At 30.0% G+C, this 12707-nt stretch overlaps 1 pseudogene; it reads left to right on the top strand.

Moving 5' to 3' along the window:
- Positions 1–11395: 11395 nt before the first annotated feature.
- LOC106444392 lies at positions 11396–12174 on the top strand (annotated as a pseudogene).
- The last annotated feature ends 533 nt before the right edge of the window (positions 12175–12707 follow it).

Here is a 12707-nt window from a genome sequence, read left to right on the forward strand (position 1 = left end):
TGGTTTTATTTCCCAAACCAATAAAATGCCTGCAGACCACTTGAAAAATAAACAAATATGTATGTCTTAAAATATTTACAAAATAAAAATATAAACGAAGTATTAATATTATTTCAAATAATACTATCATATTTCAAAATAATGTCATTATTTCGTTTCTGAACATACGGGGTCCCTTGTTCGCATGTATTTGTATAGGAAAAAAAGAGTAGGCACGTGCGAAGGAGAAGGGAGACACGTGGGGATGAAAGATGAGAGAGGGAGATGAACGTATAGCTGTCGGCCACGAAGCAGGCTGTCACTTCTCTCTCATGAAAACATTGGGAATTGCTCTTTGCTTCTCTCTCTAAAGCCCTTAAATCTCGGGGGAGTTATGTAAGAACATCTACTAGGCTTCTGCATTTTCACCTGCCCAAATTACTTTCCATTTCGCTTCAAGATATTTATGATAAAAAAATCTAATGCCTATATGTATACTCTACGACTACGTGATTATTAATTTACCAAAAGAGAAGTCACGAGATAGTGTATAGATAAAGAAAAAGAGAGAGAGAGAAGAGTATTTATAGTTTTCTATATACTTTTCTTTGCAAAAAAACTTGTTATAGTTAGTAACTAGTTAGATCATGTAATATTTTGTTCTTTGCTTATTTCATGAATATATTTATCTAAGGTATTTCATTAGTTCACACAACAAAATTTTGATATTACAAATCACTAATGACATCCCCGATCCGAGAAGTTTGTCCTAATAAGCTAGATAATAAAATTCAACGAAACTGGTCCTATTAATCTATTGCCTATTGGGTTCATTGAAAAGGACAAAATTGGTTATCACGTCTATATGTTGACAAATTTATTCAAATATATACATACGTACATGTACCTCTATCTGTATGTGAATGTGGTGTGAAGATAAGGAAGAGCAGGTAAATGATTCAGAGGTATGGGGGTTTGCTTGAAGTCGGAGATATCTTTTAAATAATTTGTTAAGCTCTTCGTGCTTCCCTAAAAAGCACCCACAGATTTTAGGTGTACTTCCCAAATACTTGTGACTTTATTTTTGTTTATCAGTATAGTTAATTACTTTTATACGACTACATAAAAAAGTTAACAAAAAAACGACTACATAAAAACAATATTTTCAATCAAAAACGTATTGTGTAATAAAAATATTGTTTTATGTAGTCGTATATAATACAAAAATATTATACAATTATTAGTGTGTATAGTACATGAACTTATACAGAACCACCAAATCAAACAAATAAAATAGATCTTTTGAACAAAATAGATTTTACTTTTTTATGCAATACAAAATTTGTTTGATCGATTTTTCATGCATATATATCAAAATTTGAGGGGAAAATAATATATATATATATATATATATATAACATGGTTTTAATTGTTGTACTAAAATAAGAAAAGCTAGCTAAGCACTAATTTTGGTTACAAATGACCAACTTGAATATTCTAGGCCACCAAGAGCCTTTCTTCAAGTCATTAATCTCTAATGGGAGTCTTAATGCATGAGCTAATTTGTCCAGTTCCCACCATACACCTAATTAGCGAAATATATAAATTAATTTATGCTTTAGTTAATTAGACCAAGACCAATTAGATAATGACTTCGGACGCGGAATCGGTGATTAGCTTTGCCTTAATGCATGTTAAAAGTCCGAAGACCCACAATTACAACTTTTGGCCTTGAGGACCAAACCCTTCACTTTAGATTAGTTTATTAATTTTGATTTAAATACAAAAATCTAAAATTGTCGGCCTCTAATACGGAGCTTTGAATACTAGACGACAAAAATATGAATGCTTCTTTAAACTTTTTTTTATCCCTTTGATGATCCATAAAACTATTTTGATATTTCAAAATTCTAAGAGAAATAAGTTTCTTTATCCCTTTGATGATCTATCGACACAAGATTTTTGTAATGATTTATCTAATTATATTCACAATATGTTCCGGGTATAAATATATTTAGACCTAATTTTCAATACACATTTAGTCTAAAGATAAAGACAGACGTCGCATTAGAATCATACAAGTACTTACACACACGCATATTAATATATATGTTATCATTTGGTTATGAATATAAATCAGTAAAATAATTATTACGAAATTGTCAACTGTAAAGTTATTAGGTAGTGAATTATTTGATCAAATTTATTATACAATATAAGTACTTAGTCAAAGATAATTATTATTTTAATGCTATTTTTTGTCAATTTTTTCATTTTATTATACAGCATACCAAAAATAGCTAATTATACATTGAAGAACATAAAATTATTGAAAATATATAATGTCCGGTAGACAAGATAATGATTTCTCAGTTTCTATATTCATTTAAAAACTGCATAAGTAGTTAAATGACATACTAATGTTACATCCTGTAAAAGGGAGACATAATAGTACGATGAATATTTTAACCACATGAAGTTAGAACCAGTAATACAAAGATATCGATGCATTTTCATATTGATACTTTCCTTATGTTATGCTATAGGTTTATAACTTAACTTTTTAACCATTTTTAATTGAGATAGGTTGCTGCAATAAAAAAATTCCACGAGACTAGGATAATGTAATATTACTATGCAATCATTATGCAATGAACACTTTCCTTGTAATTTTAGATATATACATTAATTTATACGGCTTCTTATGCACACCCCCACATATTAATAGTAACAGTATTTCATAAAATATCAATCTCATTATTTATTAAAGAATAACGTGTGTTTTTGTACTAGAATTATATAATGAATGATCGTTCAATAAAGGAAGATTTCATATCTTATTAGTTGACAAATATTACCATTTGTGCAAAGTAATCTTATTTAAAAATAACTCCTAAGGGTCCAATATTCACATGCTTGGAAAGGTTTTCCTATAGAGTATACATGATAAATTTTTTAGGCTTCTAACTTCAAACGAATTGATAGTAAGTGAATTGACTCAAATCAATTATATATTACTTAAGTTTTTTTCATATTTTCGGTATGGGATCTTATCTCCAACACTCTCCTTTGAGATAATAGTGCGTATAACCATTAATCTTGCAGAATTCATCATACACTTCCAAAACAATGCTCTATTTTTTAGCAATCTCGACAAAATTGAGTCTTCTATGAGCCATCAGCTAATAAGATGATCGGACCACTTTCTGGACCGGATTAATGGGTCGAGGTGTGGGTTCGCTCTGATAACATGTTAGGGCTTCCAACTTAAAACCAATTGGTGGTAAGTGGATTGGTTCAAGTCTCTTATATATTACTTAAGTCCCTTTCATATTTTCGATGTGGCATCTTATCTCCAACAATGTAAATACTTTACTAGTATTAGTTAAGTTAATAAAATAACCCTTTTTATATAGTTTAGTTGTAAAAATAATTAGAGAGATGCAATATCCAGAACACTTTGACCAGCAAAAGAAGAGCGCTTTCTATTCCTTTTATACAATATTTGACATTTATTAATACTCTAGTCATTTCAAAAAAGGTTTTAAGAGATATATATTTTATATTTCAATGCATGTTTTATAACTTTTATTAGATAATGATCATGATTATAAATTTTTAAAAACAATTATATTTATTAAATTTTTTTTGATTAAAAATTGTGAAAAAAATAAATAGTCACAAAATAATGTATTTGTAATCTAAATTTAAAATAATTTTAATGTGTATTTTTAAAAAAAATATAAATATTTTTGAAACAGATGAAATGTTTAACATAGAGATTTTATATAACTTCTCCTATTCTTACTTTTACCGAAAATCATTACAGAATGCAAATATTTTTCATCAAATTTAGAGAAGACTAAGAAGGAAAAAAACTATTTATAGGATCAAAATAAAGTACACACGATTTGCTTAATTAAAATATGACTTCAATAATTAATTTTGCATAAAATTAGATAAGTTATATTTAAATTAATATTAGGTAAATACACCTAAAATAATTCAAATTGTTACAGTGGATAACACTACAAATATTAAAACTAATAGAAAAAGGTTCAATTAAAAATTTTGGAAAATAGAAATGAAAGGAAATCTGGCCTAGATAGCAACTTTGGGCACTTATGCTTTCATCTTTACATTACTTAAATGAGCATACAAAATCCAAAAAATAGTGTGGGATGATATGCAATCAAATCCCACTAGTGAAGGACATAGATAATATCCACAAATAATATATTACACATTTTCCTGAATTTAAACTATAGAGATCTCCCATTAGTCACTATTTGATTATATTTCGGATGACATAAATTTACATTTGTCAATGAGAGTTTATGTTATATGAACTTTGAAAAAAAAAAATTCTTCCCTTGCTCTATACTATATATTGAATGTCATCATTTATCTTTTTTTTTCTTATGCAAATTTAATGCAACTGATACGCATTTCAGAATAACTTATTATATGAATGCTATATTTTCTTCTTGCAGATCGTGTCTTTCACAATGTTTCTGACGCCAAATTTTTTTTCCAGGTTACTGGTAAGTGTGTGCATTGACCTATATATGGTTCATGTTTAGATCTTAAACATCCTTAAGTAATTTTTTTGAATTCCCTTGCTCTTTTGGCTGTTTAGTTCTTTCTACTTTCATAATGTTCTTTATCTTCCAAGTGTTAGCTATGTTTCTGGGAAGATATTGTTTTTCGCCGGTTTTGTCTTTTGTAATTTTTTTAGACTATGTTTCTATCTTGTAAACTCGGTTTGGCATTAATAATAATATAATTTCATACTTATCAAAAAAAATATATATATAATTTCATGTTAAAATAAAATAATGTTTAATTTTCAGAAAATACTTCAATTTGCACATCCTATGATTTATTTATGAGATATATATATTACATCTAAAACCAGATGTTTGACTGAGAGACAGAACTGAGAGTTGGCATGAAGAAAGAAAAAAAAAAGAACTGAGAGAATGAAACTTAAATATATGGTAACAATCATGGACAATATATATAATTTCATTTTTCAAAATGAAATGATCTAAAACTATTAAAGAGTAAAAAAGTAGGGCAAACTTTGGGAGACATGTTATGGTACAGCTGTACTAATGTATTATATTTTATATTATCGGCCACTACAAATATATCCCTAGTCGTTTCAGGTTTACGTTCTCTTTTTTATCTCTCAAAATTTTGAACAATTTGTTTAAAAATATAAACTTAACGAACGAAATAAAGATAAAGATCATGTCCCTGTGTCCGTGTGCTTATTTTACCTGGAAGTACGGACACAAAGGCAATGGATTAGATCGATAAGCAATCCGAACACGGCATCACGTGTTTTCAAAAGCGTCGATCACTCCGGCATTGCCATCTGTGCAAATCTAGCCAATTAGAGTCGGAACTTTGCCATGTGGGCACGTGCGATTCCCGCAGCTCAAACATCTATGGATGCCCCCATGACTCCATGTGATCATTTTGAGCTAATCTAAAATAATGTTTGTTATATATGTGTGTTTTTTTAATCTTTAAATGGTCTTGTGAGAATCCAGGATAATACACTACAAGAAAACAGCGGCATACTGAGGAAAAAAATCGTCGGTATGTCGTCGGAATAACGCTATTCCGACGACATACCGACGAAAAAAGTTTTCGGAAATAACTCCTCAGAAATTCATATTTCCTCGGAAATCCCTCGGAAATTTTCGACGGAATTTCGAGGAAATGAATTTCCGAGGAAATTCCGAGGACCACAAGTTCGTCGGAAAGTCCTCGGAATATTCCGAGGAAGATGTCGTCGGAATATCCCGAGGGATACACTTCCTCGGGATATTTCCAAAATTAAAAAAAAATTATAAATTTATTTTTTTAAATTGAAATTCGAAAATATAAAATTAAAATTGAAATAGAAAGCATATTCAAAATACAAAAAATAATAAAATAGTTTTTATAAATAAAAAAAATGTTTTATAAATACAAATTAGTTTTAATAAATATAAATATTTTTATAAATATGAAATCATCTTTTTATAAATAAAGAATAGTTTTTATAAATACAAAAAATAATAAAATAGTGTTTATAAATCAAAAAAATGTTTTATAAATACAAAATTAGTTTTAATAAATATAAATATTTTTATAGATATGAAATCATCTTTTTATAAATACAAAATAGTTTTTATAAATACAAAAAATAATAATTTATAAATACAAAATTAGTTTTATAAATATAAATATTTTTATAGATATGAAATCATCTTTTTATAAATACAAAATAGTTTTTATAAATACAAAAACTAATAAAATAGTGTTTATAAATCAAAAAAATGTTTTATAAATACAAAATTAGTTTTAATAAATATAAATATTTTTATAAATATGAAATCATCTTTTATAAATCCAAAAATCGAATTTATATACAAAAAACGTTTTGTATATTTAAAAATAGTTTTTATAAATACAAAAAATAATAAAATAGTGTTTATAAATCAAAAAAATGTTCTATAAATACAAAATACAAAACAATGTTTTATAAATACAAAATTAGTTTTATAAATATAAATAATTATAGATATGAAATCATCTTTTTATAAATACAAAATAGTTTTTATAAATAAAAAAACTAATAAAATAGTGTTTATAAATCAAAAAAATGTTTTATAAATACAAAATTAGTTTTAATAAATATAAATATTTTTATAAATATGAAATCATCTTTTATAAATCCAAAAATCGAATTTATATACAAAAAACGTTTGGTAAAATCCAAAATCGATTTTATAAATACAAAAATAAGAAAAAATTTATAAAAAAGTTCTAAATCAATTCAACACAACAAATTATCCAACCAAATCACAATTCTAAACCTATTACACAACCAAATCACAATCCTAACCAATCACCCTAACAAAAATCTAACAAAAAACTTCTAAAATCATCAAATCTACTTAAAAACCTAACAAATAGAACCTAAGAGAGTGGAATAGGGTCCTTACATGATTTGTGTAGGAATAGAGAGGATTCGCCGGAGAGATCGTCGCGAGAGAAAGGGGAAATCACCGGAAAAAGAGAGAGTTCGCCGGAGGAAGAAGAGAGAAATGGGGGAAGAAGAAGTGTTTCGTGTATATAAAACCTAGGGTCCGACGGAAACTATCCGTCAGAATTTCCTCGGTATTTTCAATTTCAATTTTCGCGAAATATTTGGCGGCTTGTTTGGCCGGTTAAATGAAAATAATCTGAGGAAATTCCGACGGCCACTTAAATATCCATCGGAATTTCCTCGGAATTTTTTTGCCCTATATCATTTCTTATACAAATGCAATGCATACCATTGAGGAATCTTTGTATAGATGATCATAAACCATGAAATAACAAAATTTTAAAACGAATTGTAAGTATTCCTTTTACCGTTCATTAAAGTATATAAGTGTTTCTCTTATGTTGTGGGGATTTCATTCATACAATCGGAAAAGTGTTTATTATAGGGTAAGAAACAAATTTTTGACTTCATAATCAGTCTAAGACACTTAATAAGGGTTATATGAGTGTTATTCAAACCGCAAAACGTTGTTTTCGGTTTAAAAACCCTACTTCCTCGGAAAAGCCTCAGAATATTCCGAGGAAATTCCGAGGAAAAACAAGTGTTCCTCGGAATTTCCTCGGAATATTCCGAGGAACACATGTTTGGGGTTTCAAAACATCAAATTTTTTTGCCCTATATCATTTCTTATACAAATGCAATGCATACCATTGAGGAATCTTTGTATAGATAATCATAAACCATGAAATAACAAAATTTTAAAACGAATTGTAAGTATTCCCTTTACCGTTCATTAAAGTGTATAAGTGTTTATCTTATGTTGTGGGGATTTCGTTCATACAATCGGAAAAGTGTTTATTATAGGGTAAGAAACAAATTTTTGACTTCATAATCAGTCTAAGACACTTAATAAGGGTTATATAAGTGTTATTCAAACCGCAAAACGTTGTTTTCGGTTTAAAAACCCTACTTCCTCGGAAAATCCTCAGAATATTCCGAGGAAAAACAAGTTTTCCTCGAAATTTCCTCAGAATATTCCGAGGAACACATGTTTGGGGTTTCAAAACATCAAATTTTTTTGCCCTATATCATTTCTTATACAAATGCAATGCATACCATTGAGGAATCTTTGTATAGATGATCATAAACCATGAAATAACAAAATTTCAAAACGAATTGTAAGTATTCCCTTTACCGTTCATTAAAGTGTATAAGTGTTTCTCTTATGTTGTGGAGATTTCGTTCATACAATCGGACAAGTGTTTATTATAGGGTAAGAAACAAATTTTTGACTTCATAATCAGTCTAAGACACTTAATAAAGGTTATATAAGTGTTATTCAAACCGCAAAACGTTGTTTTCGGTTTATAAACCCTACTTCCTCGGAAAAGTCTCAGAATATTCCGAGGAAATACCTAAATCCTATTCTCCCTCGGAATTTTCTCGGAATTTTTAAAATCCCCCAAGGGCTCTGTAGCGGCTATAATATATCCTCGGATATTCGTCGATGTTTTCCGAGGAATATTATTTCCTCGGTATTTCATCGGTATATTCCGAGGAAATGCCGAGGAAACCGAAATTTTGGTTTTCCTCGGAATTTCCTCGGAAATTCGTCGGAATATTCCGAGGATCTCATTTTCCGTCAGAATGTCCATCAGAATTACGCTGTTTTCTTGTAGTGATATTAGAAGAAAACTAGCAAGGTTCGGTTTGTCTTGCCAAGAGATATGTCACGGTTCTGTCAATGGATTGTAAAAGGGAGTTATGGCTCCGTTTGTGAGGTATATGTATTTCTCATGAAATTTTAGGTCAAGATCCGACTAATCTTCTAGGATAAGTTTAGTCGTTGCCTTGTCCACTTACCTAATGTTTTGTAATAATTTTTAACATTCTGACTGATAAATAGTAAACAAGAAAGTATTCTTAGAAATCAAATTTATAGGATAAACTAATTAAACCTTGTCCCAAATCTTTTATGACTGAAGATAAAAGGAAGAGGAAGCTCTTTAAAAAAAAATCTAATATGACTGGATTTGATTATATCCTATTTATTTTCTTCAATAATTCATAAATAAATTATCCAATATTATTCTTTTTTTTACGCTGATTTATTATGAGCTTACAATTACGATATGAGAAAGATTAGATAGACGATTCGACAACCGACAATACTACATGTCTTATGAAGACCTACGCCTAACTGCATCACCTGAGCTGTCCTATGAAAATCCACACCTGGCCAGATTTACTTGCCAGATTTACTTGCACCATGTTGAAGATCTCTTGTAAGTCTTTTTCTGTAGTCTGCATAATTGTTTAATAAACCGTTTTTTCCGGAATTTGAAAACTGGATTTCCTGTAATCTGCAATATTATTCTCAAATATGAATTCATCATATTATTTTTATTGTTATATTAAATTCTTATATAACATGTCGAAAAACGTTATATTACATTACATCACATATTTCAAATAAGTACAGGAAAAAACAAAAAAAGAAAAGAAATAATGTTAGATGTGATGGGCGGCCAAAGGAAGGTCGTCGTCCGGGAGAAGCGGTCGTTTGATAGCTGCAAAGCAGCAAAAGTGCTCCCAAAAACGTCGCTGGCAAAACGTCATCCTTTGCTTCTCCCTTAATCTATCTTTCCTATATTTTCAACTTCAAAAGAATTTATAAAACATACATATACAATAGCCGTTCGTCGTAAAAAAAACATATATATATATATATATATACTAATATACATATATGTACGAACTTGTAGACCATTCATATAGTTTTGGTGGACGTAGTCCAAAATATATCATATATGTTTTTATCCACTTATAATACAGGATAATATTTTATGTGAAGTTTTGAACATATAAAGTTAAGCTCTGTAAGCGCTCTTCTTGGTCCTGTCTGGCTTTCTCATCGGAACAAGGGTTGTTCTATGCGGGAACAGATTCTTAAGTTATTAGCCTTAGAATCCTTATCTTTGGAACTTGGATAAGGATTATAAACTACCATATGGCAGGATTACTTCAACAAATTAGTTTTTCTATATAGTTAGGAGGCCTCTGACAAAAAAAAAATATAGTTAGGAGGCCTAAACCACTTGTCTAATGGCCCATTTAAAGCAAACACAAGGATCCACAGTGATCTCTATTTGGGCCAACATTTCTCATTGATTGTGTACGTCTTTTTCTCTAAGGAGAACTAAGTCCCGTTTTCAGTGTGATGTAGTTGAGATCTAACTAAATTCCCAACGATGGTACCTCTTAACTTTATATGGCATATATCTTTCGGACATTAAGACCCATCACTTTCAGCTCTTCTGTTTTTCACCTTTCTATTTTTTCTCCAAAGTTTAATAATTTATAATATTCAGAGATTTTAAATTGAACAAACTTTCCCTTTGGCATAAGAAAATAAAGATTAATTTTATTTTCTAAATAAAATATAATGAAATAAAAATAATATTTCTTAAAATACTATACACCATACACCATACATGTATAAAATGTACATTTTGTAATGTATTTTGTAGCCTTGCAGGTCACCAGAGGATAATTATCTATAAAGATATGGTGATAATGTGACCGTGTAAAGCTACACAAGTCATTTGTCAGATTGTAACAAGAGAATCTTAGTAGTGATCACACGCAAAGCTAAGATCTTTGCCTCACCACTTAAAAGCAAACAAACTGTCTTAACCTTACATAGGACATCAAAGTCACAACCAGCTTTTTCTCTTTTGATGAAAAATACAGCTTTTTCTCTTTAAATCTTCACTTATTTATAGTAATTTTCACTTTTTTTTTGTAACTGATGTCCTATGTTAAAGGCATAGCAATCTAGGACCTAATGTTAAAATTTTATTAAAAACCACTAGTGAAGCTATATGAGATGAACACAGCTGAAGATTAAAACTTTATTACAAACCACTAGTGAAGCTATATGCGTAGGAGTTAGGACCTAAAGTCGTATATATATATATATATATTTTTTTTTTTATAAGTTAATAGAAAATCATAACTTTTAAAAAAATTCCTAACATATGTACTTACGAAAAATATTCCTGCAATGAATGTGGAAGAACGAATTGACTCGAAATTTAGTGTTTTTTTTGTAGGCTACAATTTGTAAATTTAAAGGTTGTGGTTAATTGTGTATCTCTTATTCTTTTTTTTTTGAGCAACAGAGTGTATCTCGTATACTCTCAGAGCAATTTGAAAGGATCCCAAATACCTTTTTCATTTACTGAAAAATGATAAAGATATTTCGGGTCCATCTCTATATTTATTTTTTACATCATTATTTATCAACCCCATCTTCTTCTTCTCCACCTTCTTTTTTAAAATATATCTTAGAAAACTCAACCTTGAATGTACGGAGGTGCATAGATGTGGAACCCTAGTAAAGTTGAAAGATTGGAGGATGATGATGAATCTTGGGAAGTCAAAGCCTTCGAGCAGGACACTAAAGGGAACATCTCTGGTACCACTTGGCCTCCAAGATCTTACGCTTGCAATTTCTGCCGCCGTGAGTTCCGTTCTGCTCAAGCCTTAGGCGGTCACATGAATGTCCACCGCCGTGACCGTGCCTCTAAGGCTCATCAAGGTCCTGCGGCTGCAGTTGCTGCTAGAAGCGGTGGCCGCAGCAGAGGCGGTAAGAAAACGTTTCTCAGTTCTTGTGTTCTGCCGACGGCAACACTTATAATCCAATCCACGGCGAGTAACAATGAAGGTTTGTCCCACTTCTACCAATTGCAAAACCCTAATAGCATGTTTGGTCATTCCAGTGATACGGTTAATTTTCATGGTTCGTCTTCGTTTCCTTCGAGCAACCTTGACTTTTCGGTATTGAATTCGCCGGTAGAGGTTCCTCCTCGGTTTATAGAATATTCAACAGGAGATGATGAGAGCATTGGCTCGATGAAAGAGACTAAAAGAACATCAGTGGGTGAGCCTGATCTTGAACTTCGACTAGGGCACAATCCACCGTGACATTTCACTTTCGTGACCCGCTTGAGGCTTTTCACATTCATATCCATTACGCTGAGGCTCTTTACATCTAAATTTAAATTTGTTGTTAAATTCGGAGTTCAATATATGTGTATCACAATTAAATTCATTATGTTTCATCCTTAACTTCTTTGCTTTCATATATACATGTGCCTAAGTTTACCCACAGATTAAGTACTATGGTTACTCACTATAAACCCTGAATTATTAGACTTATATATACTCTTACCATATATATATATATATATATATGTGTGTGTGTGTGTGTGTGTGTGTGTGTGTGTGTGTGTGTGTGTGTTGCTGGTGTGTATATCTGTGTGATTGTCTTGATCATTTTTTGAGTTGATCATTATTTGGTTTAGATTTCTTGAAAAGTATCAAGGCTATTTTATGTTTCTAACTCAAATTTCCATTTGATGGAGACAGTTAACATACACTTTACAGACTTTATTAGAACTTTAATTCAGATAGTATTAAAATGATATGTGTGCTCAAAACTTTCAAACCATTAAACGTATCTTCAAACTATATAAAAACGTTCTATGATATAAATACATGTAAAATCGCCAGTAATTTATTGCCACAAACCGAAGAAAAAAATTTGTTCTTACCATCTCCATATGCTTTAGGGTTTTGGATTATTGGAATAATGGAGAGACATGTGTACGTTAAA

This window comes from Brassica napus, chromosome A3 (genome assembly GCF_020379485.1).
Source record: "Brassica napus cultivar Da-Ae chromosome A3, Da-Ae, whole genome shotgun sequence".
Taxonomy (NCBI): Eukaryota; Viridiplantae; Streptophyta; class Magnoliopsida; order Brassicales; family Brassicaceae; genus Brassica; species Brassica napus.